The 17,769-nt window shown below is 38.7% G+C and overlaps 57 non-coding genes across 57 annotated transcripts; all 57 read right to left on the bottom strand.

The window, feature by feature from the left end:
- Positions 1-701: 701 nt before the first annotated feature.
- On the bottom strand, positions 702-774 carry trnav-cac (transfer RNA valine (anticodon CAC)). Its single transcript has one exon. It is a non-coding gene; the product is annotated as a tRNA-Val (tRNA).
- A 325-nt stretch (positions 775-1,099) lies between these two features.
- trnav-cac (transfer RNA valine (anticodon CAC)) lies at positions 1,100-1,172 on the bottom strand. The gene has a single exon. It is a non-coding gene; the product is annotated as a tRNA-Val (tRNA).
- A 126-nt stretch (positions 1,173-1,298) lies between these two features.
- Positions 1,299-1,371, bottom strand: trnav-uac (transfer RNA valine (anticodon UAC)). The gene has a single exon. It is a non-coding gene; the product is annotated as a tRNA-Val (tRNA).
- A 126-nt stretch (positions 1,372-1,497) lies between these two features.
- On the bottom strand, positions 1,498-1,570 carry trnav-cac (transfer RNA valine (anticodon CAC)). Its single transcript has one exon. It is a non-coding gene; the product is annotated as a tRNA-Val (tRNA).
- Positions 1,571-1,696: 126 nt separating this feature from the next.
- On the bottom strand, positions 1,697-1,769 carry trnav-cac (transfer RNA valine (anticodon CAC)). The gene has a single exon. It is a non-coding gene; the product is annotated as a tRNA-Val (tRNA).
- Positions 1,770-1,895: 126 nt separating this feature from the next.
- Positions 1,896-1,968, bottom strand: trnav-cac (transfer RNA valine (anticodon CAC)). The gene has a single exon. It is a non-coding gene; the product is annotated as a tRNA-Val (tRNA).
- A 126-nt stretch (positions 1,969-2,094) lies between these two features.
- trnav-uac (transfer RNA valine (anticodon UAC)) lies at positions 2,095-2,167 on the bottom strand. The gene has a single exon. It is a non-coding gene; the product is annotated as a tRNA-Val (tRNA).
- Positions 2,168-2,692: 525 nt separating this feature from the next.
- trnav-uac (transfer RNA valine (anticodon UAC)) lies at positions 2,693-2,765 on the bottom strand. Its single transcript has one exon. It is a non-coding gene; the product is annotated as a tRNA-Val (tRNA).
- Positions 2,766-2,892: 127 nt separating this feature from the next.
- trnav-cac (transfer RNA valine (anticodon CAC)) lies at positions 2,893-2,965 on the bottom strand. Its single transcript has one exon. It is a non-coding gene; the product is annotated as a tRNA-Val (tRNA).
- A 126-nt stretch (positions 2,966-3,091) lies between these two features.
- On the bottom strand, positions 3,092-3,164 carry trnav-uac (transfer RNA valine (anticodon UAC)). The gene has a single exon. It is a non-coding gene; the product is annotated as a tRNA-Val (tRNA).
- Positions 3,165-3,290: 126 nt separating this feature from the next.
- On the bottom strand, positions 3,291-3,363 carry trnav-uac (transfer RNA valine (anticodon UAC)). The gene has a single exon. It is a non-coding gene; the product is annotated as a tRNA-Val (tRNA).
- Positions 3,364-3,489: 126 nt separating this feature from the next.
- On the bottom strand, positions 3,490-3,562 carry trnav-cac (transfer RNA valine (anticodon CAC)). Its single transcript has one exon. It is a non-coding gene; the product is annotated as a tRNA-Val (tRNA).
- Positions 3,563-3,688: 126 nt separating this feature from the next.
- On the bottom strand, positions 3,689-3,761 carry trnav-cac (transfer RNA valine (anticodon CAC)). Its single transcript has one exon. It is a non-coding gene; the product is annotated as a tRNA-Val (tRNA).
- Positions 3,762-3,887: 126 nt separating this feature from the next.
- trnav-uac (transfer RNA valine (anticodon UAC)) lies at positions 3,888-3,960 on the bottom strand. The gene has a single exon. It is a non-coding gene; the product is annotated as a tRNA-Val (tRNA).
- A 126-nt stretch (positions 3,961-4,086) lies between these two features.
- trnav-cac (transfer RNA valine (anticodon CAC)) lies at positions 4,087-4,159 on the bottom strand. The gene has a single exon. It is a non-coding gene; the product is annotated as a tRNA-Val (tRNA).
- A 126-nt stretch (positions 4,160-4,285) lies between these two features.
- trnav-uac (transfer RNA valine (anticodon UAC)) lies at positions 4,286-4,358 on the bottom strand. Its single transcript has one exon. It is a non-coding gene; the product is annotated as a tRNA-Val (tRNA).
- A 127-nt stretch (positions 4,359-4,485) lies between these two features.
- Positions 4,486-4,558, bottom strand: trnav-cac (transfer RNA valine (anticodon CAC)). The gene has a single exon. It is a non-coding gene; the product is annotated as a tRNA-Val (tRNA).
- A 126-nt stretch (positions 4,559-4,684) lies between these two features.
- On the bottom strand, positions 4,685-4,757 carry trnav-uac (transfer RNA valine (anticodon UAC)). Its single transcript has one exon. It is a non-coding gene; the product is annotated as a tRNA-Val (tRNA).
- Positions 4,758-5,083: 326 nt separating this feature from the next.
- Positions 5,084-5,156, bottom strand: trnal-uaa (transfer RNA leucine (anticodon UAA)). Its single transcript has one exon. It is a non-coding gene; the product is annotated as a tRNA-Leu (tRNA).
- A 325-nt stretch (positions 5,157-5,481) lies between these two features.
- On the bottom strand, positions 5,482-5,554 carry trnav-cac (transfer RNA valine (anticodon CAC)). Its single transcript has one exon. It is a non-coding gene; the product is annotated as a tRNA-Val (tRNA).
- Positions 5,555-5,680: 126 nt separating this feature from the next.
- trnav-cac (transfer RNA valine (anticodon CAC)) lies at positions 5,681-5,753 on the bottom strand. The gene has a single exon. It is a non-coding gene; the product is annotated as a tRNA-Val (tRNA).
- Positions 5,754-5,879: 126 nt separating this feature from the next.
- Positions 5,880-5,952, bottom strand: trnav-uac (transfer RNA valine (anticodon UAC)). Its single transcript has one exon. It is a non-coding gene; the product is annotated as a tRNA-Val (tRNA).
- Positions 5,953-6,078: 126 nt separating this feature from the next.
- Positions 6,079-6,151, bottom strand: trnav-uac (transfer RNA valine (anticodon UAC)). Its single transcript has one exon. It is a non-coding gene; the product is annotated as a tRNA-Val (tRNA).
- A 126-nt stretch (positions 6,152-6,277) lies between these two features.
- On the bottom strand, positions 6,278-6,350 carry trnav-uac (transfer RNA valine (anticodon UAC)). Its single transcript has one exon. It is a non-coding gene; the product is annotated as a tRNA-Val (tRNA).
- Positions 6,351-6,676: 326 nt separating this feature from the next.
- On the bottom strand, positions 6,677-6,749 carry trnal-uaa (transfer RNA leucine (anticodon UAA)). Its single transcript has one exon. It is a non-coding gene; the product is annotated as a tRNA-Leu (tRNA).
- Positions 6,750-7,074: 325 nt separating this feature from the next.
- Positions 7,075-7,147, bottom strand: trnav-cac (transfer RNA valine (anticodon CAC)). The gene has a single exon. It is a non-coding gene; the product is annotated as a tRNA-Val (tRNA).
- Positions 7,148-7,273: 126 nt separating this feature from the next.
- trnav-uac (transfer RNA valine (anticodon UAC)) lies at positions 7,274-7,346 on the bottom strand. The gene has a single exon. It is a non-coding gene; the product is annotated as a tRNA-Val (tRNA).
- Positions 7,347-7,472: 126 nt separating this feature from the next.
- On the bottom strand, positions 7,473-7,545 carry trnav-uac (transfer RNA valine (anticodon UAC)). The gene has a single exon. It is a non-coding gene; the product is annotated as a tRNA-Val (tRNA).
- A 326-nt stretch (positions 7,546-7,871) lies between these two features.
- On the bottom strand, positions 7,872-7,944 carry trnav-cac (transfer RNA valine (anticodon CAC)). The gene has a single exon. It is a non-coding gene; the product is annotated as a tRNA-Val (tRNA).
- A 126-nt stretch (positions 7,945-8,070) lies between these two features.
- Positions 8,071-8,143, bottom strand: trnav-uac (transfer RNA valine (anticodon UAC)). Its single transcript has one exon. It is a non-coding gene; the product is annotated as a tRNA-Val (tRNA).
- Positions 8,144-8,269: 126 nt separating this feature from the next.
- Positions 8,270-8,342, bottom strand: trnav-cac (transfer RNA valine (anticodon CAC)). The gene has a single exon. It is a non-coding gene; the product is annotated as a tRNA-Val (tRNA).
- A 126-nt stretch (positions 8,343-8,468) lies between these two features.
- trnav-cac (transfer RNA valine (anticodon CAC)) lies at positions 8,469-8,541 on the bottom strand. The gene has a single exon. It is a non-coding gene; the product is annotated as a tRNA-Val (tRNA).
- Positions 8,542-8,667: 126 nt separating this feature from the next.
- Positions 8,668-8,740, bottom strand: trnav-uac (transfer RNA valine (anticodon UAC)). The gene has a single exon. It is a non-coding gene; the product is annotated as a tRNA-Val (tRNA).
- A 326-nt stretch (positions 8,741-9,066) lies between these two features.
- trnav-uac (transfer RNA valine (anticodon UAC)) lies at positions 9,067-9,139 on the bottom strand. Its single transcript has one exon. It is a non-coding gene; the product is annotated as a tRNA-Val (tRNA).
- A 126-nt stretch (positions 9,140-9,265) lies between these two features.
- On the bottom strand, positions 9,266-9,338 carry trnav-uac (transfer RNA valine (anticodon UAC)). The gene has a single exon. It is a non-coding gene; the product is annotated as a tRNA-Val (tRNA).
- Positions 9,339-9,863: 525 nt separating this feature from the next.
- On the bottom strand, positions 9,864-9,936 carry trnav-uac (transfer RNA valine (anticodon UAC)). The gene has a single exon. It is a non-coding gene; the product is annotated as a tRNA-Val (tRNA).
- A 326-nt stretch (positions 9,937-10,262) lies between these two features.
- trnav-cac (transfer RNA valine (anticodon CAC)) lies at positions 10,263-10,335 on the bottom strand. Its single transcript has one exon. It is a non-coding gene; the product is annotated as a tRNA-Val (tRNA).
- Positions 10,336-10,461: 126 nt separating this feature from the next.
- Positions 10,462-10,534, bottom strand: trnav-uac (transfer RNA valine (anticodon UAC)). Its single transcript has one exon. It is a non-coding gene; the product is annotated as a tRNA-Val (tRNA).
- A 126-nt stretch (positions 10,535-10,660) lies between these two features.
- On the bottom strand, positions 10,661-10,733 carry trnav-cac (transfer RNA valine (anticodon CAC)). Its single transcript has one exon. It is a non-coding gene; the product is annotated as a tRNA-Val (tRNA).
- Positions 10,734-10,859: 126 nt separating this feature from the next.
- trnav-cac (transfer RNA valine (anticodon CAC)) lies at positions 10,860-10,932 on the bottom strand. Its single transcript has one exon. It is a non-coding gene; the product is annotated as a tRNA-Val (tRNA).
- Positions 10,933-11,058: 126 nt separating this feature from the next.
- On the bottom strand, positions 11,059-11,131 carry trnav-uac (transfer RNA valine (anticodon UAC)). Its single transcript has one exon. It is a non-coding gene; the product is annotated as a tRNA-Val (tRNA).
- A 325-nt stretch (positions 11,132-11,456) lies between these two features.
- trnav-uac (transfer RNA valine (anticodon UAC)) lies at positions 11,457-11,529 on the bottom strand. The gene has a single exon. It is a non-coding gene; the product is annotated as a tRNA-Val (tRNA).
- A 326-nt stretch (positions 11,530-11,855) lies between these two features.
- Positions 11,856-11,928, bottom strand: trnav-uac (transfer RNA valine (anticodon UAC)). The gene has a single exon. It is a non-coding gene; the product is annotated as a tRNA-Val (tRNA).
- Positions 11,929-12,054: 126 nt separating this feature from the next.
- Positions 12,055-12,127, bottom strand: trnav-uac (transfer RNA valine (anticodon UAC)). The gene has a single exon. It is a non-coding gene; the product is annotated as a tRNA-Val (tRNA).
- Positions 12,128-12,453: 326 nt separating this feature from the next.
- Positions 12,454-12,526, bottom strand: trnav-cac (transfer RNA valine (anticodon CAC)). The gene has a single exon. It is a non-coding gene; the product is annotated as a tRNA-Val (tRNA).
- A 126-nt stretch (positions 12,527-12,652) lies between these two features.
- On the bottom strand, positions 12,653-12,725 carry trnav-uac (transfer RNA valine (anticodon UAC)). Its single transcript has one exon. It is a non-coding gene; the product is annotated as a tRNA-Val (tRNA).
- Positions 12,726-13,040: 315 nt separating this feature from the next.
- trnav-cac (transfer RNA valine (anticodon CAC)) lies at positions 13,041-13,113 on the bottom strand. The gene has a single exon. It is a non-coding gene; the product is annotated as a tRNA-Val (tRNA).
- Positions 13,114-13,239: 126 nt separating this feature from the next.
- trnav-uac (transfer RNA valine (anticodon UAC)) lies at positions 13,240-13,312 on the bottom strand. Its single transcript has one exon. It is a non-coding gene; the product is annotated as a tRNA-Val (tRNA).
- A 126-nt stretch (positions 13,313-13,438) lies between these two features.
- Positions 13,439-13,511, bottom strand: trnav-cac (transfer RNA valine (anticodon CAC)). Its single transcript has one exon. It is a non-coding gene; the product is annotated as a tRNA-Val (tRNA).
- A 126-nt stretch (positions 13,512-13,637) lies between these two features.
- On the bottom strand, positions 13,638-13,710 carry trnav-uac (transfer RNA valine (anticodon UAC)). Its single transcript has one exon. It is a non-coding gene; the product is annotated as a tRNA-Val (tRNA).
- Positions 13,711-14,035: 325 nt separating this feature from the next.
- trnav-uac (transfer RNA valine (anticodon UAC)) lies at positions 14,036-14,108 on the bottom strand. Its single transcript has one exon. It is a non-coding gene; the product is annotated as a tRNA-Val (tRNA).
- Positions 14,109-14,434: 326 nt separating this feature from the next.
- On the bottom strand, positions 14,435-14,507 carry trnav-uac (transfer RNA valine (anticodon UAC)). Its single transcript has one exon. It is a non-coding gene; the product is annotated as a tRNA-Val (tRNA).
- Positions 14,508-14,633: 126 nt separating this feature from the next.
- trnav-uac (transfer RNA valine (anticodon UAC)) lies at positions 14,634-14,706 on the bottom strand. Its single transcript has one exon. It is a non-coding gene; the product is annotated as a tRNA-Val (tRNA).
- A 326-nt stretch (positions 14,707-15,032) lies between these two features.
- trnav-cac (transfer RNA valine (anticodon CAC)) lies at positions 15,033-15,105 on the bottom strand. Its single transcript has one exon. It is a non-coding gene; the product is annotated as a tRNA-Val (tRNA).
- A 126-nt stretch (positions 15,106-15,231) lies between these two features.
- Positions 15,232-15,304, bottom strand: trnav-uac (transfer RNA valine (anticodon UAC)). The gene has a single exon. It is a non-coding gene; the product is annotated as a tRNA-Val (tRNA).
- Positions 15,305-15,619: 315 nt separating this feature from the next.
- On the bottom strand, positions 15,620-15,692 carry trnav-cac (transfer RNA valine (anticodon CAC)). The gene has a single exon. It is a non-coding gene; the product is annotated as a tRNA-Val (tRNA).
- Positions 15,693-15,818: 126 nt separating this feature from the next.
- On the bottom strand, positions 15,819-15,891 carry trnav-uac (transfer RNA valine (anticodon UAC)). Its single transcript has one exon. It is a non-coding gene; the product is annotated as a tRNA-Val (tRNA).
- Between the last annotated feature and the right edge of the window lie 1,878 nt (positions 15,892-17,769).

The following is a 17,769-nucleotide window of genomic DNA, read 5'->3' as shown; positions in this document are numbered from 1 at the left end:
ACTAAACCAAATTTTACTGATATTCACTGCATGTATTTGAATTTCCAAAATATTATTATTCTCTGTTATAAATACAGTTCTTACTGAATCTATCGATGAGCACTGTTTCCGCCCGGTGTCGAACCGGGGACCTTTCGCATGTAAAGCGATCGTGATAACCACTACGCTAGAGAAACTGCTGTATGGGAATTTTGCAGGGACTAAACCATATTTTTACTGATATTCACTGCATGTATTTGAATTTCCAAAATATTATTATTCTCTGTTATAAATACAGTTCTCACTGGATGTGTCGAAGAGCACTGTTTCCGCCCGGTTCCGAACCGGGGACGTTTCGCGTTTAAAGCGAACGCGATAACCACTACACGACAGAAACAGCTGCATGTGATTTTTGCAAGGACTAAACCAAATTTTACTGATATTCACTGCATGTATTTGAATTTCCAAAATATTATTATTCTATGTTATAAATACAGTTCTTACTGAATCTATCGATGAGCACTGTTTCCACCCGTTTTCGAACCGGGGACCTTTCGCTTGTGAAGCGATCGTGATAACCACTACACTAGAGAAACTGCTGCATGTAACTTTTGCAAGGACTAAACCAAATTTTACTGATATTCACTGCATGTATTTGAATTTCCAAAAGATTATTATTCTCTGTTATAAATACAGTTCTTACAGAATGTGTCAAAGAGCACTGTTTCCACCCGGTTTCGAACCGGGGACCTTTCGCGTGTGAAGCGAACGTGATAACCACTACACTACAGAAACTGCTGCATGTAAGTTATGCAAGGACTAAACCAAATTTTACTGATATTCACTGCATGTATTTGAATTTCCAAAATATTATTATTCTATGTTATAAATACAGTTCTTACTGAATCTATCGATGAGCACTGTTTCCACCCGTTTTCGAACCGGGGACCTTTCGCTTGTGAAGCGATCGTGATAACCACTACACTAGAGAAACTGCTGCATGTAACTTTTGCAAGGACTAAACCAAATTTTACTGATATTCACTGCATGTATTAGAATTTCCAAAAGATTATTATTCTCTGTTATAAATACAGTTCTTACAGAATGTGTCAAAGAGCACTGTTTCCACCCGGTTTCGAACCGGGGAACTTTCGCGTGTGAAGCGAACGTGATAACCACTACACTACAGAAACTGCTGCATGTAAGTTATGCAAGGACTAAACCAAATTTTACTGATATTCACTGCATGTATTTGAATTTCCAAAATATTATTATTCTCTGTTATAAATACAGCTCTTACTGAATCTATCGATGAGCACTGTTTCCGCCCGGTGTCGAACCAGGGACCTTTCGCGTGTAAAGCGAACGTGATAACCACTACACTACAGAAACTGCTGCATGGGAATTTTGCAAGGACTAAACAATAATTTACTGATATTCAATGCATGTATGTGAATTTCCAAAATACTATTTTTCTCTGTTATAAATACAGTTCTTACTGAATGTGTCAAAGAGCACTGTTTCCACCCGGTTTCGAACCGGGGACCTTTCGCGTGTGAAGCGAACGTGATAACCACTACACTACAGAAACTGCTGAATGGGAATTTTGCAAGGACTAAACCAAATTTTACTGATATTCACTGCATGTATGTGAATTTACAAAATATAATTTTTCTCTGTTATAAATACAGTTCATACTGAATGTGTCAAAGAGCACTGTTTCCACCCGGTTTCGAACCGGGGACCTTTCGCTTGTGAAGCGATCGTGATAACCACTACACTAGAGAAACTGCTTCATGTAACTTTTGCAAGGACTAAACCAAATTTTACTGATATTCACTGCATGTATTTGAATTTCCAAAATATTATTATTCTCTGTTATAAATACAGTTCTTACAGAATGTGTCAAAGAGCACTGTTTCCGCCCGGTTTCGAACCGGGGACCTTTCGCGTGTGAAGCGAACGTGATAACCACTACACTACAGAAACTGCTGCATGTAAGTTATGCAAGGACTAAACTAAATTTTACTGATATTCACTGCATGTATTTGAATTTCCAAAATATTATTATTCTCTGTTATAAATACAGCTCTTACTGAATCTATCGATGAGCACTGTTTCCGCCCGGTGTCGAACCGGGGACCTTTCGCGTGTAAAGCGAACGTGATAACCACTACACTACAGAAACTGCTGCATGGGAATTTTGCAAGGACTAAACCATAATTTACTGATATTCAATGCATGTATGTGAATTTCCAAAATACTATTTTTCTCTGTTATAAATACAGTTCTTACTGAATGTGTCAAAGAGCACTGTTTCCACCCGGTTTCGAACCGGGGACCTTTCGCGTGTAAAGCGATCGTGATAACCACTATGCTAGAGATACTGCTGTATGCGAATTTTGCAGGGACTAAACCATATTTTTACTGATATTCACTGCATGTATTTGAATTTCCAAAATATTATTATTCTCTGTTATAAATACAGTTCTCACTGGATGTGTCGAAGAGCACTGTTTCCGCCCGGTTCCGAACCGGGGACGTTTCGCGTTTAAAGCGAACGCGATAACCACTACACTACCGAAAATGCTGCATGTAAGTTTTGCAAGGACTAAACCAAATTTTACTGATATTCACTGCATGTGTTTGAATTTCCAAAATATTATTATTCTCTGTTATAAATACAGTTCTTACTGAATCTATCGAAGAGCACTGTTTCCACCCGGTTTCGAACCGGGGACCTTTCGCGTGTAAAGCGAACGTGATAACCACTACACTACAGAAACTGCTGAATAGGAATTTTGCAGGGACTAAACCATATTTTTACTGATATTCACTGCATGTATGTGAATTTCCAAAATATAATTTTTCTCTGTTATAAATACAGTTCATACTGAATGTGTCAAAGAGCACTGTTTCCACCCGGTTTCGAACCGGGGACCTTTCGCATGTGAAGCGATCGTGATAACCACTACACTAGAGAAACTGCTGCATGTAAGTTTTGCAAGGACTAAACCAAATTTTACTGATATTCACTGCATGTATTTGAATTTCCAAAATATTATTATTCTCTGTTATAAATACAGTTCTCACTGGATGTGTCGAAGAGCACTGTTTCCGCCCGGTTTCGAACCGGGGACCTTTCGCGTGTAAAGCGAACGCGATAACCACTACACGACAGAAACAGCTGCATGTGATTTTTGCAAGGACTAAACTAAATTTTACTGATATTCACTGCATGTATTTGAATTTCCAAAATATTATTATTCTATGTTATAAATACAGTTCTTACTAAAGGGGTCAAAGAGCACTGTTTCCACCCGGTTTCGAACCGGGGACCTTTCGCGTGTAAAGCGAACGTGATAACCACTACACTACAGAAACTGCTGCATGGGAATTTTGCAAGGACTAAACCAAATTTTACTGATATTCACTGCATGTATGAGAATTTCCAAAATACAATTTTTCTCTGTTATAAATACAGTTCTTACTGAATATGTCAAAGAGCACTGTTTCCACCCGGTTTCGAACCGGGGACCTTTCGCGTGTGAAGCGAACGTGATAACCACTACACTAGAGAAACTGCTGCATGTAACTTTTGCAAGGACTAAACCAAATTTTACTGATATTCACTGCATGTATTTGAATTTCCAAAAGATTATTATTCTCTGTTATAAATACAGTTCTTACAGAATGTGTCAAAGAGCACTGTTTCCACCCGGTTTCGAACCGGGGACCTTTCGCGTGTGAAGCGAACGTGATAACCACTACACTACAGAAACTGCTGCATGTAAGTTATGCAAGGACTAAACCAAATTTTACTGATATTCACTGCATGTATTTGAATTTCCAAAATATTATTATTCTCTGTTATAAATACAGCTCTTACTGAATCTATCGATGAGCACTGTTTCCACCCGGTGTCGAACCGGGGACCTTTCGCGTGTAAAGCGAACGTGATTACCACTACACTACAGAAACTGCTGCATGGGAATTTTGCAAGGACTAAACCATAATTTACTGATATTCAATGCATGTATGTGAATCTCCAAAATACTATTTTTCTCTGTTATAAATACAGTTCTTACTGAATGTGTCAAAGAGCACTGTTTCCACCCGGTTTCGAACCGTGGACCTTTCGCGTGTGAAGCAAACGTGATAACCACTACACTACCGAAACTGCTGCATGTAAGTTTTGCAAGGACTAAACCAAATTTTACTGATATTCACTGCATGTGTTTGAATTCCCAAAATATTATTATTCTCTGTTATAAATACAGTTCTTACTGAATCTATCGAAGAGCACTGTTTCCAACCGGTTTCAAACCGGGGACCTTTCGCGTGTAAAGCGAACGTGATAACCACTACACTACAGAAACTGCTGCATGGGAATTTTGCAGGGACTAAACCATATTTTTACTGATATTCACTGCATGTATGTGAATTTCCAAAATATAATTTTTCTCTGTTATAAATACAGTTCATACTGAATGTGTCAAAGAGCACTGTTTCCACCCGGTTTCGAACCGGGGACCTTTCGCATGTGAAGCGATCGTGATAACCACTACACTACAGAAACTGCTGCATGGGAATTTTGCAAGGACTAAACCAAATTTTACTGATATTCACTGCATGTATTTGAATTTCCAAAATATTATTATTCTATGTTATAAATACAGTTCTTACTAAAGGGGTCAAAGAGCACTGTTTCCACCCGGTTTCGAACCGGGGACCATTCGCGTGTAAAGCGAACGTGATAACCACTACACTACAGAAACTGCTGCATGGGAATTTTGCAAGGACTAAACCAAATTTTACTGATATTCACTGCATGTATTTGAATTTCCAAAATATTATTATTCTCTGTTATAAATACAGTTCTTACTGAATCTATCGATGACCACTGTTTCCGCCCGGTGTCGAACCGGGGACCTTTCGCATGTAAAGCGATCGTGATAACCACTGCGCTAGAGAAACTGCTGCGTGGGAATTTTGCAGGGACTAAACCATATTTTTACTGATATTCACTGCATGTATTTGAATTTCCAAAATATTATTATTCTCTGTTATAAATACAGTTCTCACTGGATGTGTCGAAGAGCACTGTTTCCGCCCGGTTCCGAACCGGGGACGTTTCGCGTTTAAAGCGAACGCGATAACCACTACACTACAGAAACTGCTGCATGTAAGTTATGCAAGGACTAAACCAAATTTTACTGATATTCACTGCATGTATTTGAATTTCCAAAATATTATTATTCTATGTTATAAATACAGTTCTTACTGAATCTATCGATGAGCACTGTTTCCACCCGTTTTCGAACCGGGGACCTTTCGCTTGTGAAGCGATCGTGATAACCACTACACTAGAGAAACTGCTGCATGTAACTTTTGCAAGGACTAAACCAAATTTTACTGATATTCACTGCATGTATTTGAATTTCCAAAAGATTATTATTCTCTGTTATAAATACAGTTCTTACAGAATGTGTCAAAGAGCACTGTTTCCACCCGGTTTCGAACCGGGGACCTTTCGCGTGTGAAGCGATCGTGATAACCACTACACTAGAGAAACTGCTGCATGTAAGTTTTGCAAAGACCAAACCAAATTTTACTGATATTCACTGCATGTATTTGAATTTCCAAAAGATTATTATTCTCTGTTATAAATACAGTTCTCACTGGATGTGTCGAAGAGCACTGTTTCCGCCCGGTTTCGAACCGGGGACCTTTCGCGTGTGAAGCGAACGCGATAACCACTACACGACAGAAACAGCTGCATGTGATTTTTGCAAGGACTAAACCAAATTTTACTGATATTCACTGCATGTATTTGAATTTCCAAAATATTATTATTCTGTGTTATAAATACAGTTCTTACTAAAGGGGTCAAAGAGCACTGTTTCCACCCGGTTTCGAACCGTGGACCTTTCGCGTGTAAAGCGAACGTGATAACCACTACACTACAGAAACTGCTGCATGGGAATTTTGCAAGGACTAAACCAAATTTTACTGATATTCACTGCATGTATTTGAATTTCCAAAATATTATTATTCTCTGTTATAAATACAGTTCTTACTGAATCTATCGATGAGCACTGTTTCCGCCCGGTGTCGAACCGGGGACCTTTCGCGTGTAAAGCGAACGTGATAACCACTACACTACAGAAACTGCTGCATGGGAATTTTGCAAGGACTAAACCATAATTTACTGATATTCAATGCATGTATTTGAATTTCCAAAATACTATTTTTCTCTGTTATAAATACAGTTCTTACTGAATGTGTCAAAGAGCACTGTTTCCACCCGGTTTCGAACCGGGGACCTTTCGCGTGTAAAGCGAACGTGATAACCACTACACTACAGAAACTGCTGCATGGGAATTTTGCAAGGACTAAACCAAATTTTACTGATATTCACTGCATGTATTTGAATTTCCAAAATATTATTATTCTCTGTTATAAATACAGTTCTTACTGAATCTATCGATGACCACTGTTTCCGCCCGGTGTCGAACCGGGGACCTTTCGCATGTAAAGCGATCGTGATAACCACTGCGCTAGAGAAACTGCTGCGTGGGAATTTTGCAGGGACTAAACCATATTTTTACTGATATTCACTGCATGTATTTGAATTTCCAAAATATTATTATTCTCTGTTATAAATACAGTTCTCACTGGATGTGTCGAAGAGCACTGTTTCCGCCCGGTTCCGAACCGGGGACGTTTCGCGTTTAAAGCGAACGCGATAACCACTACACTACAGAAACTGCTGCATGTAAGTTATGCAAGGACTAAACCAAATTTTACTGATATTCACTGCATGTATTTGAATTTCCAAAATATTATTATTCTATGTTATAAATACAGTTCTTACTGAATCTATCGATGAGCACTGTTTCCACCCGTTTTCGAACCGGGGACCTTTCGCTTGTGAAGCGATCGTGATAACCACTACACTAGAGAAACTGCTGCATGTAACTTTTGCAAGGACTAAACCAAATTTTACTGATATTCACTGCATGTATTTGAATTTCCAAAAGATTATTATTCTCTGTTATAAATACAGTTCTTACAGAATGTGTCAAAGAGCACTGTTTCCACCCGGTTTCGAACCGGGGACCTTTCGCGTGTGAAGCGAACGTGATAACCACTACACTACAGAAACTGCTGCATGTAAGTTATGCAAGGACTAAACCAAATTTTACTGATATTCACTGCATGTATTTGAATTTCCAAAATATTATTATTCTCTGTTATAAATTCAGCTCTTACTGAATCTATCGATGAGCACTGTTTCCGCCCGGTGTCGAACCGGGGACCTTTCGCGTGTAAAGCGAACGTGATAACCACTACACTACAGAAACTGCTGCATGGGAATTTTGCAAGGACTAAACCATAATTTACTGATATTCAATGCATGTATGTGAATTTCCAAAATACTATTTTTCTCTGTTATAAATACAGTTCTTACTGAATGTGTCAAAGAGCACTGTTTCCACCCGGTTTCGAACCGGGGACCTTTCGCGTGTAAAGCGAACGTGATAACAACTACACTACAGAAACAGCTGCATGGGAATTTTGCAAGGACTAAACCAAATTTTACTGATATTCACTGCATGTATTTGAATTTCCAAAATATTATTATTCTCTGTTATAAATACAGTTCTTACTGAATCTATCGATGAGCACTGTTTCCGCCCGGTGTCGAACCGGGGACCTTTCGCATGTAAAGCGATCGTGATAACCACTACGCTAGAGAAACTGCTGCATGGGAATTTTGCAGGGACTAAACCATATTTTTACTGATATTCACTGCATGTATTTGAATTTCCAAAATATTATTATTCTCTGTTATAAATACAGTTCTTACAGAATGTGTCAAAGAGCACTGTTTCCACCCGGTTTCGAACCGGGGACCTTTCGCGTGTGAAGCGAACGTGATAACCACTACACTACAGAAACTGCTGCATGTAAGTTATGCAAGGACTAAACCAAATTTTACTGATATTCACTGCATGTATTTGAATTTCCAAAATATTATTATTCTCTGTTATAAATACAGCTCTTACTGAATCTATCGATGAGCACTGTTTCCGCCCGGTGTCGAACCGGGGACCTTTCGCGTGTAAAGCGAACGTGATAACCACTACACTACAGAAACTGCTGCATGGGAATTTTGCAAGGACTAAACCATAATTTACTGATATTCAATGCATGTATGTGAATTTCCAAAATACTATTTTTCTCTGTTATAAATACAGTTCTTACTGAATGTGTCAAAGAGCACTGTTTCCACCCGGTTTCGAACCGGGGACCTTTCGCGTGTGAAGCGAACGTGATAACCACTACACTACAGAAACTGCTGCATGGGAATTTTGCAAGGACTAAACCAAATTTTACTGATATTCACTGCATGTATGTGAATTTCCAAAATACAATTTTTCTCTGTTATAAATACAGTTCTTACTGAATATGTCAAAGAGCACTGTTTCCACCCGGTTTCGAACCGGGGACCTTTCGCGTGTGAAGCGAACGTGATAACCACTACACTAGAGAAACTGCTGCATGTAACTTTTGCAAGGACTAAACCAAATTTTACTGATATTCACTGCATGTATTTGAATTTCCAAAATATTATTATTCTCTGTTATAAATACAGCTCTTACTGAATCTATCGATGAGCACTGTTTCCACCCGGTGTCGAACCGGGGACCTTTCGCGTGTAAAGCGAACGTGATAACCACTACACTACAGAAACTGCTGCATGGGAATTTTGCAGGGACTAAACCATATTTTTACTGATATTCACTGCATGTATGTGAATTTCCAAAATATAATTTTTCTCTGTTATAAATACAGTTCATACTGAATGTGTCAAAGAGCACTGTTTCCACCCGGTTATGAACCGGGTACCTTTCGCATGTGAAGCGATCATGATAACCACTACACTAGAGAAACTGCTGCATGTAAGTTTTGCAAGGACTAAACCAAATTTTACTGATATTCACTGCATGTATTTGAATTTCCAAAATATTATTATTCTCTGTTATAAATACAGTTTTCACTGGATGTGTCGAAGCGCACTGTTTCCGCCCGGTTTCGAACCGGGGACCTTTCGCGTGTAAAGCGAACGCGATAACCACTACACGACAGAAACAGCTGCATGTGATTTTTGCAAGGACTAAACCAAATTTTACTGATATTCACTGCATGTATTTGAATTTCCAAAATATTATTATTCTATGTTATAAATACAGTTCTTACTAAAGGGGTCAAAGAGCACTGTTTCCACCCGGTTTCGAACCGGGGACCATTCGCGTGTAAAGCTAACGTGATAACCACTACACTACAGAAACTGCTGCATGGGAATTTTGCAAGGACTAAACCAAATTTTACTGATATTCACTGCATGTATTTGAATTTCCAAAATATTATTATTCTCTGTTATAAATACAGTTCATACTGAATGTGTCAAAGAGCACTGTTTCCACCCGGTTTCGAACCGGGGACCTTTCGCGTGTAGATCGATCGTGATAACCACTACGCTAGAGAAACTGCTGCATGGGAATTTTGCAGGGACTAAACCATATTTTTACTGATATTCACTGCATGTATTTGAATTTCCAAAATATTATTATTCTCTGTTATAAATACAGTTCTCACTGGATGTGTCGAAGAGCACTGTTTCCGCCCGGTTCCGAACCGGGGACGTTTCGCGTTTAAAGCGAACGCGATAACCACTACACGACAGAAACAGCTGCATGTGATTTTTGCAAGGACTAAACCAAATTTTACTGATATTCACTGCATGTATTTGAATTTCCAAAATATTATTATTCTATGGTATAAATACAGTTCTTACTGAATCTATCGATGAGCACAGTTTCCGCCCGGTGTCGAACCGGGGACCTTTCGCGTGTAAAGAGAACGTGATAACCACTACACTACAGAAACTGCTGCATGGGAATTTTGCAGGGACTAAACCATATTTTTACTGATATTCACTGCATGTATGTGAATTTCCAAAATACAATTTTTCTCTGTTATAAATACAGTTCTTACTGAATATGTCAAAGAGCACTGTTTCCACCCGTTTTCGAACCGGGGACCTTTCGCTTGTGAAGCGATCGTGATAACCACTACACTACAGAAACTGCTGCATGAAAGTTATGCAAGAACTAAACCAAATTTTACTGATATTCACTGCATGTATTTGAATTTCCAAAAGATTATTTTTCTCTGTTATAAATACAGTTCTTACAGAATGTGTCAAAGAGCACTGTTTCCACCCGGTTTCGAACCGGGGACCTTTCGCGTGTGAAGCGAACGTGATAACCACTACACTACAGAAACTGCTGCATGTAAGTTATGCAAGGACTAAACCAAATTTTACTGATATTCACTGCATGTATTTGAATTTCCAAAATATTATTATTCTCTGTTATAAATACAGCTCTTACTGAATCTATCGATGAGCACTGTTTCCGCCCGGTGTCGAACCGGGGACCTTTCGCGTGTAAAGCGGACGTGATAACCACTACACTACAGAAACTGCTGCATGGGAATTTTGCAAGGACTAAACCATAATTTACTGATATTCAATGCATGTATGTGAATTTCCAAAATACTATTTTTCTCTGTTATAAATACAGTTCTTACTGAATGTGTCAAAGAGCACTGTTTCCACCCGGTTTCGAACCGGGGACCTTTCGCGTGTGAAGCGAACGTGATAACCACTACACTACCGAAACTGCTGCATGTAAGTTTTGCAAGGACTAAACCAAATTTTACTGATATTCACTGCATGTGTTTGAATTTCCAAAATATTATTATTCTCTGTTATAAATACAGTTCTTACTGAATCTATCGAAGAGCACTGTTTCCACCCGGTTTCGAACCGGGGACCTTTCGCGTGTGAAGCGAACGTGATAACCACTACACTACCGAAACTGCTGCATGTAAGTTTTGCAAGGACTAAACCAAATTTTACTGATATTCAATGCATGTATGTGAATTTCCAAAATACTATTTTTCTCTGTTATAAATACAGTTCTTACTAAAGGGGTCAAAGAGCACTGTTTCCACCCGGTTTCGAACTGGGGACCTTTCGCGTGTAAAGCGAACGTGATAACCACTACACTACAGAAACTGCTGCATTGGAATTTTGCAAGGACTAAACCAAATTTTACTGATATTCACTGCATGTATGTGAATTTCCAAAATACAATTTTTCTCTGTTATAAATACAGTTCTTACTGAATATGTCAAAGAGCACTGTTTCCACCCGTTTTCGAACCGAGGACCTTTCGCATGTGAAGCGATCGTGATAACCACTACACTAGAGAAACTGCTGCATGTAAGTTTTGCAAGGACTAAACCAAATTTTACTGATATTCACTGCATGTATTTGAATTTCCAAAATATTATTATTCTCTGTTATAAAAACAGCTCGTACTGAATCTATCGATGAGCACTGTTTCCACCCGGTGTCGAACCGGGGACCTTTCGCATGTAAAGCGAACGTGATAACCACTACACTACAGAAACTGCTGAATGGGAATTTTGCAGGGACTAAACCATATTTTTACTGATATTCACTGCATGTATGTGAATTTCCAAAATACTATTTTTCTCTGTTATAAATACAGTTCTTACTGAATGTGTCAAAGAGCACTGTTTCCACCCGGTGTCGAACCGGGGACCTTTCGCATGTGAAGCGATCGTGATAACCACTACACTAGAGAAACTGCTGCATGTAAATTTTGCAAAGACTAAACCAAATTTTACTGATATTCACTGCATGTATTTGAATTTCCAAAATATTATTATTCTCTGTTATAAATACAGTTCTCACTGGATGTGTCGAAGAGCACTGTTTCCGCCCGGTTTCGAACCGGGGACCTTTCGCGTGTAAAGCGAACGCGATAACCACTACACGACAGAAACAGCTGCATGTGATGTTTGCAAGGACTAAACCAAATTTTACTGATATTCACTGCATGTATTTGAATTTCCGAAATATTATTATTCTATGTTATAAATACAGTTCTTACTAAAGGGGTCAAAGAGCACTGTTTCCACCCGGTTTCGAACCGGGGACCTTTCGCGTGTAAAGCGAACGTGATAACCACTACACTACAGAAACTACTGCATGGGAATTTTGCAAGGACTAAACCAAATTTTACTGATATTCACTGCATGTATTTGAATTTCCAAAATATTATTATTCTCTGTTATAAATACAGTTCTTACTGAATCTATCGATGAGCACTGTTTCCGCCCGGTGTCGAACCGGGGACCTTTCGCGTGTAAAGCGATCGTGATAACCACTACGCTAGAGAAACTGCTGCATGGGAATTTTGCAGGGACTAAACCATATTTTTACTGATATTCACTGCATGTATTTGAATTTCCAAAATATTATTATTCTCTGTTATAAATACAGTTCTTACAGAATGTGTCAAAGAGCACTGTTTCCACCCGGTTTCGAACCGGGGACCTTTCGCGTGTGAAGCGAACGTGATAACCACTACACTACAGAAACTGCTGCATGTAAGTTATGCAAGGACTAAACCAAATTTTACTGATATTCACTGCATGTATTTGAATTTCCAAAATATTATTATTCTCTGTTATAAATACAGTTCTTACTGAATCTATCGAAGAGCACTGTTTCCACCCGGTTTCGAACCGGGGACCTTTCGCGTGTAAAGCAAACGTGATAACCACTACACTACAGAAACTGCTGCATGGGAATTTTGCAGGGACTAAACCATATTTTTACTAATATTCACTGCATGTATGTGAATTTCCAAAATATAATTTTTCTCTGTTATAAATACAGTTCATACTGAATGTGTCAAAGAGCACTGTTTCCACCCGGGGACCTTTCGCATGTGAAGCGATCGTGATAACCACTACACTAGAGAAACTGCTGCATGTAAGTTTTGCAAGGACTAAACCAAACTTTACTGATATTCACTGCATGTATTTGAATTTCCAAAATATTATTATTCTCTGTTATTAATACAGTTCTTACTGAATGTGTCAAAGAGCACTGTTTCCACCCGGTTTCGAACCGGGGACCTTTCGCGTGTGAAGCGAACGTGATAACCACTACACTACAGAAACTGCTGCAGGTAAGTTTTGCAAGGACTAAACCAAATTTTACTGATATTCACTGCATGTATTTGAATTTCCAAAATATTATTATTCTCTGTTATAAATACAGCTCTTACTGAATCTATGGATGAGCACTGTTTCCGCCCGGTGTCGAACCGGGGACCTTTCGCGTGTAAAGCGGACGTGATAACCACTACACTACAGAAACTGCTGCATGGGAATTTTGCAAGGACTAAACCATAATTTACTGATATTCAATGCATGTATGTGAATTTCCAAAATACTATTTTTCTCTGTTATAAATACAGTTCTTACTGAATGTGTCAAAGAGCACTGTTTCCACCCGGTTTCGAACCGGGGACCTTTCGCGTGTGAAGCGAACGTGATAACCACTACACTACCGAAACTGCTGCATGTAAGTTTTGCAAGGACTAAACCAAATTTTACTGATATTCACTGCATGTGTTTGAATTTCCAAAATATTATTATTCTCTGTTATAAATACAGTTCTTACTGAATCTATCGAAGAGCACTGTTTCCACCCGGTTTCGAACCGGGGACCTTTCGCGTGTAAAGCGAACGTGATAACCACTACACTACAGAAACTGCTGCATTGGAATTTTGCAAGGACTAAACCAAATTTTACTGATATTCACTGCATGTATGTGAATTTCCAAAATACAATTTTTCTCTGTTATAAATACAGTTCTTACTGAATATGTCAAAGAGCACTGTTTCCACCCGTTTTCGAACCGAGGACCTTTCGCATGTGAAGCGATCGTGATAACCACTACACTAGAGAAACTGCTGCATGTAAGTTTTGCAAGGACTAAACCAAATTTTACTGATATTCACTGCATGTATTTGAATTTCCAAAATATTATTATTCTCTGTTATAAAAACAGCTCGTACTGAATCTATCGATGAGCACTGTTTCCACCCGGTGTCGAACCGGGGACCTTTCGCATGTAAAGCGAACGTGATAACCACTACACTACAGAAACTGCTGAATGGGAATTTTGCAGGGACTAAACCATATTTTTACTGATATTCACTGCATGTATGTGAATTTCCAAAATACTATTTTTCTCTGTTATAAATACAGTTCTTACTGAATGTGTCAAAGAGCACTGTTTCCACCCGGTGTCGAACCGGGGACCTTTCGCATGTGAAGCGATCGTGATAACCACTACACTAGAGAAACTGCTGCATGTAAATTTTGCAAAGACTAAACCAAATTTTACTGATATTCACTGCATGTATTTGAATTTCCAAAATATTATTATTCTCTGTTATAAATACAGTTCTCACTGGATGTGTCGAAGAGCACTGTTTCCGCCCGGTTTCGAACCGGGGACCTTTCGCGTGTAAAGCGAACGCGATAACCACTACACGACAGAAACAGCTGCATGTGATTTTTGCAAGGACTAAACCAAATTTTACTGATATTCACTGCATGTATTTGAATTTCCAAAATATTATTATTCTATGTTATAAATACAGTTCTTACTAAAGGGGTCAAAGAGCACTGTTTCCACCCGGTTTCGAACCGGGGACCTTTCGCGTGTAAAGCGAACGTGATAACCACTACACTACAGAAACTGCTGCATGGGAATTTTGCAAGGACTAAACCAAATTTTACTGATTTTCACTGCATGTATTTGAATTTCCAAAATATTATTATTCTCTGTTATAAATACAGTTCTTACTGAATCTATCGATGAGCACTGTTTCCGCCCGGTGTCGAACCGGGGACCTTTCGCGTGTAAAGCGATCGTGATAACCACTACGCTAGAGAAACTGCTGCATGGGAATTTTGCAGGGACTAAACCATATTTTTACTGATATTCACTGCATGTATTTGAATTTCCAAAATATTATTATTCTCTGTTATAAATACAGTTCTTACAGAATGTGTCAAAGAGCACTGTTTCCACCCGGTTTCGAACCGGGGACCTTTCGCGTGTGAAGCGAACGTGATAACCACTACACTACAGAAACTGCTGCATGTAAGTTATGCAAGGACTAAACCAAATTTTACTGATATTCACTGCATGTATTTGAATTTCCAAAATATTATTATTCTCTGTTATAAATACAGTTCTTACTGAATCTATCGAAGAGCACTGTTTCCACCCGGTTTCGAACCGGGGACCTTTCGCGTGTAAAGCAAACGTGATAACCACTACACTACAGAAACTGCTGCATGGGAATTTTGCAGGGACTAAACCATATTTTTACTAATATTCACTGCATGTATGTGAATTTCCAAAATATAATTTTTCTCTGTTATAAATACAGTTCATACTGAATGTGTCAAAGAGCACTGTTTCCACCCGGGGACCTTTCGCATGTGAAGCGATCGTGATAACCACTACACTAGAGAAACTGCTGCATGTAAGTTTTGCAAGGACTAAACCAAACTTTACTGATATTCACTGCATGTATTTGAATTTCCAAAATATTATTATTCTCTGTTATTAATACAGTTCTTACTGAATGTGTCAAAGAGCACTGTTTCCACCCGGTTTCGAACCGGGGACCTTTCGCGTGTGAAGCGAACGTGATAACCACTACACTACAGAAACTGCTGCAGGTAAGTTTTGCAAGGACTAAACCAAATTTTACTGATATTCACTGCATGTATTTGAATTTCCAAAATATTATTATTCTCTGTTATAAATACAGCTCGTACTGAATCTATCGATGAGCACTGTTTCCGCCCGGTGTCGAACCGGGGACCTTTCGCGTGTAAAGCGAACGTGATAACCACTACACTACAGAAACTGCTGCATGGGAATTTTGCAGGGACTAAACCATATTTTTACTGATATTCACTGCATGTATGTGAATTTCCAAAATACTATTTTTCTCTGTTATAAATACAGTTCTTACTGAATGTGTCAAAGAGCACTGTTTCCACCCGGTTTCGAACCGGGGACCTTTCGCATGTGAAGCGATCGTGATAAACCTGTCATGTAGTATCTAAACCCGTCATGTAGTATCTAAACCCGTCATGTAGTATCTAAACCTGTTATGTAGTATCTAAACCCGTCATGTAGTATCTAAACCCGTCATGTAGTATCTAAACCCGTCATATAGTATCTAAACCCGTCATGTAGTATCTAAACCCGTCATGTAGTATCTAAACCCGTCATGTAGTATCTAAACCCGTCATGTAGTATCTAAACCCGTCATGTAGTATCTAAACCCGTCATGTAGTATCTAAACCCGTCATGTAGTATCTAAACCCGCCATGTAGTATCTAAACCCGTCATGTAGTATCTAAACCCGCCTTGTAGTATCTAAACCCGTCAGGTAGTATCTAAACCCGTCATGTAGTATCTAAACCCGTCATGTAGTATCTAAACATATCATGTAGTATCTAAACCTATCATGTAGTATCTAAACCTATCATGTAGTATATAAACCTGTCATGTAGTATCTAAACCCGTCTTGTAGTATCTAAACCTGTCATGTAGTATCTAAACCCGTCATGTAGTATCTAAACCTGTCATGTAGTATCTAAACCTGTTATGTAGTATCTAAACCCGTCATGTAGTATCTAAACCCGTCATGTAGTATCTAAACCTGTTATGTAGTATCTAAACCCGTCATGTAGTATCTAAACCCGTCATGTAGTATCTAAACCCGTCATATAGTATCTAAACCCGTCATGTAGTATCTAAACCCGTCATGTAGTATCTAAACCCGTCATGTAGTATCTAAACCCGCCATGTAGTATCTAAACCCGTCATGTAGTATCTAAACCCGTCATGTAGTATCTAAACATATAATCTAGTATCTAAACCTGTCATCTAGTATCTAAACCCGTCATGTAGTATCTAAACCCGTCATGTAGTATCTAAACCCTTCATGTAGTATCTAAAACCGTCATGTAGTATCTAAACCCGTCATGTAGTATCTAAACATATCATTTAGTATCTAAACCTATCATGTAGTATCTAAACCTATCATGTAGTATCTAAACCTGTCATGTAGTATCTAAACCTGTCATGTAGTATCTAAACCCGTCATGTAGTATCTAAACCCGTCATGTAGTATCTAAACCCGTCATGTAGTATCTAAACCCGTCATGTAATATCTAAACCCGCCATGTAGTATCTAAACCCGTCATGTAGTATCTAAACCCGTCATGTAGTATCTAAACCCGCCTTGTAGTATCTAAACCCGTCCTGTAGTATCTAAACCCGTCATGTAGTATCTAAACCCGTCATGTAGTATCTAAACCCGTCATGTAGTATCTAAACCCGTCATGTAGTATCTAAACCCGTCATGTAGTATCTAAACATATAATCTAGTATCTAAACCTGTCATCTAGTATCTAAACCCCTTCATGTAGTATCTAAACCCGTCATGTAGTATCTAAACCCGTCATGTAGTATCTAAACCCGTCATGTAGTATCTAAACCCATCATGTAGTATCTAAACCCGTAATGTAGTATCTAAACCCGTCATGTAGTATCTAAACCCGCCATGTAGTATCTAAACCCGTCATGTAGTATCTAAACCCGTCATGTAGTATCTAAACCCGTCATGTAGTATCTAAACCCGTCATGTAGTATCTAAACCTGTCTTGTAGTATCTAAATCTGTCATGTAGTATCTAAACCCGTCATGTAGTATCTAAACCCGTCATGTAGTA

The sequence above is a fragment of the Salvelinus fontinalis genome, chromosome 1 (assembly GCF_029448725.1).
Source record: "Salvelinus fontinalis isolate EN_2023a chromosome 1, ASM2944872v1, whole genome shotgun sequence".
Taxonomy (NCBI): Eukaryota; Metazoa; Chordata; class Actinopteri; order Salmoniformes; family Salmonidae; genus Salvelinus; species Salvelinus fontinalis.
This window is presented reverse-complemented; position numbering and strand designations above follow the sequence as displayed.